This window comes from Pogoniulus pusillus, chromosome 2 (genome assembly GCF_015220805.1).
Source record: "Pogoniulus pusillus isolate bPogPus1 chromosome 2, bPogPus1.pri, whole genome shotgun sequence".
NCBI lineage: Eukaryota > Metazoa > Chordata > Aves > Piciformes > Lybiidae > Pogoniulus > Pogoniulus pusillus.
Window position 1 is genome coordinate 49,559,942 of NC_087265.1, and position 2,947 is coordinate 49,562,888.

Genomic DNA, 2,947 nt, shown 5'->3' on the forward strand with positions numbered 1-2,947 from the left:
AAAGGGACTTTGCGGAGTGCTCCTAACTCAAAGGCCAAATCAGAGCTACCCGACTGCTACCAACTGGTATTAACATTACCCAGCCTGCCCCTGCACAGCTCTCTATCACTGTCTTTACTCTTCAGAATTGCATCGCTCTTACTGACTAGACCCTCTGTCACTTTTTGTTGGCCCTGGGGTGATCCATTGTGAGCAGGGACAATAGGTGATCCCACCACACACTGTAGCTTCCCAGCCATGGAAGTCCCTGCTCTGTTGCAAAGCAATCCCTCAGCATCCAGAAGTTTCCTTTGCAAGCTACTAACACTGGTGTGTCCAACCCAGAACTAAACAAGCAAGTCCAGCACAGGCACAAATGGCTGCCTTCAAAGGCACTGGGGCAATGACAGGCAGTGGCTGGAGGAACAGAGAAGCTCTTCTGGCCACTGCTGGAGATTGCTCCTAGGAGTTTGCTCCAGCATTTTTAGGAACAATAACAGCAGTCATCTGTGTCTCTGTGTGTCTGTGTCTGTGTGTCCGTGTGTGCGTGTGTGTCTGTGCATGTCTGTGCGTCTGTCCCCAACATGGTAAATCTGATCCTTGTTAATGTGAATTAATACCAGGTTTCAGCACAGCCCCTGGGGTAATGTGATGCTCTGGAGTGCTGTAATCCTAAACAGAGCATTAGGAGAGCAGCTCACATCACAGCTGTGACTCCTTGCAGGTGTTTCTTCCCCAGGCAGCTCCTTCAGCAGCACGTCTGTGACTGCGGGAGAGGCACAGGGGGAACTCTCTCCTCATCATGGGACAGTGGGCGTCCCTGGAAGAAACACATCCAGGGCTGGCTTTAGCGGGAGGGGTGGGGAGGAGGAAGTCTATGAGACAGGAGTCTTTGTAACTTGTACGAAAGGAGAGTGAAGCAGCTGAATGGCCAGAGGAGATAGCTCTGTGCGAACGCCTCCCCCTGCGTACACATGTGCTCTTTGTTCCAGCCAGTGTGTTCCCACTGCTCCTGCCCCACCACCTTCCCTTAGCCTGCTCCCTAAGCCCTGCCTCACAGATTTCATCAATAACCTCCACTATTCATTTTTCAGGGGCACCAAAGGGAAACAGAAGCCTCCAAAGTAAAGTTCTGCCTCCTCTGGGACTGCCCTGCTTTCCCACCCATCCTTCACCACCCTCCCTCCTGAAGCTTTGCATCGTGCCTGTCTGCAGCCACAACTCAATATTGGGTTACAGGAGGCCTCCAGCTGACCTGCTGGCTTCATCCTGCTGTAAAAATACCGCTGCTGCCATTCGTCTCTCTGATTACTCCTGGCTCATAACAGGTGGGGCTGCCAGCCTGAAGAGAGAAGGCAAGGTGGAAGAGCTGCTCTTGCCTGCATGCCCTCCCCCTCAGAGGGCAGGGGAGAAAACAGCACATGTGTTCACTCCCCCAGCTGTTTTCCCAAGGTCTGGGTTTTTTCAGAGAAGAGTTTTGTGTAAGCCCCTTTATTTCTAAGTGTAGCACCACTGGAGTCAGCTGAGGGCCACAGGCAGCCCCTGCTCGCTTTAGTTCCCAGCATAGCCTCGGTTCTGACACAGGTCCCCATCAAATTCCCAGCTGACTTCTGCGGTCGTCTCATCACTGCAGAAACACAGCAGACATTTAATTAGTCTCACAACAAGTTCCATGCTACCTGGTAGACATCTGGGGTGAGAGCTGCCCTGTCTGGCTGTTTGGCTTTGGTCTTCTGCCTTGGTCGCACTTGGTGGGGGAGTGGGAGCTGAAGAAATAAGGTGGAAACAACTAGGAGCTAGCAAAATATTTGCTTTCCAGAAATAGATAGGAGAGGGAGGGACTTGCATTTGCCTCAGTCTGCAGCATGGGTGTGTTTTAGATGTAGATCTTAACTCAATGTCTTGTTCCATCTCTGCAGTGATGTAATCCCTGGAGTATTGTTTGAAAATGCAAAACAGTTTCCTCTGGCTCTTGATAGCAGCTTTACATTCCTCCTGGAATGAGGTAGTGGTGGCCTGCCTGGTGGCCCAGGGTTGCCTAGGTAAATAAGGATGTGCATAAAAGGTTTCTACACAAAACAGGAGGGATTTAACGACACAAAGCTCAAAGGAGTCCTTGAATAAACAAGACTGGACCAGCTCCAGGGATAGGAAATTACTCTTTCTGAAGAGCAGTCAGTAGCACAAGAATTAATTTGAGAGCTACATCCGGGGACAGCTGAACAGAAAACTGGGTTTGGAAAGAGAAAATGTATTTCCAAGCCCTCTTTCTACCCATCCAGGGGAAAAGCTTTGAAAGAAAGCAGGCACAGAAGCAAAGTGAATGCTTCAGAAGTGTGTGCATGTGACCCTCATCAGTCTGCCCATCTCCAATCAGCACTCAGAGAGGAAAAGAGACTCTGTATACAAATGGTCTTCAAGTGAGCACAGGCTGCACCTTCTGCATTGCCTTCCACACATTTCTCATCTCCTAATGCATTTTTGCAGCTGAGACCTGTCCAGTGTTGAAGCACTGAGGCTGCTAAGATGGTCAGAGATGACCAGGTACTTGCTTGGTGATTTGCCAGCCCCCAGGAGCCTCCAGCACATCTGATCTGTAAGATCCAGCAGGCTTTGGATGCAGACGTTGAGAGCTGGGTTTTCTCTTCCTTCCTTGCAAAGCTCTAATGAGGAATTAGTGAGGGATGCTGCCACCAAACCGGATCTATCCTGCACAGCAGGGGGAAGCTGATTATAAGCATTGACTTTGTCACCTGCAAGACACCTGAGGCCTTGAGTGACCTGTTCTAGTGGGAGGTGTCCCTGCCTATGGCAGGGGGATGGGAACTGGATAATCTCTGAGGCCCCCTCCAACCTACACCATTCTATGATTCTAAGATGCAGCAAAGCTCAAAGTCAAACGACTTAGGAAGAGAGAGAGATCACTGCACCAACTTGATTGAAGGAGGACTTCAGAGTCAGTGCTTTT

General features: G+C 50.2%; 1 long non-coding RNA gene across 1 annotated transcript; it reads left to right on the forward strand.

Moving 5' to 3' along the window:
* Nucleotides 1–834: 834 nt before the first annotated feature.
* On the forward strand, nt 835–2,081 carry LOC135188311 (uncharacterized). The gene is made up of 2 exons (XR_010307654.1): nt 835–974; nt 1,074–2,081. It is a non-coding gene; the product is annotated as an uncharacterized LOC135188311 (long non-coding RNA).
* The last annotated feature ends 866 nt before the right edge of the window (nt 2,082–2,947 follow it).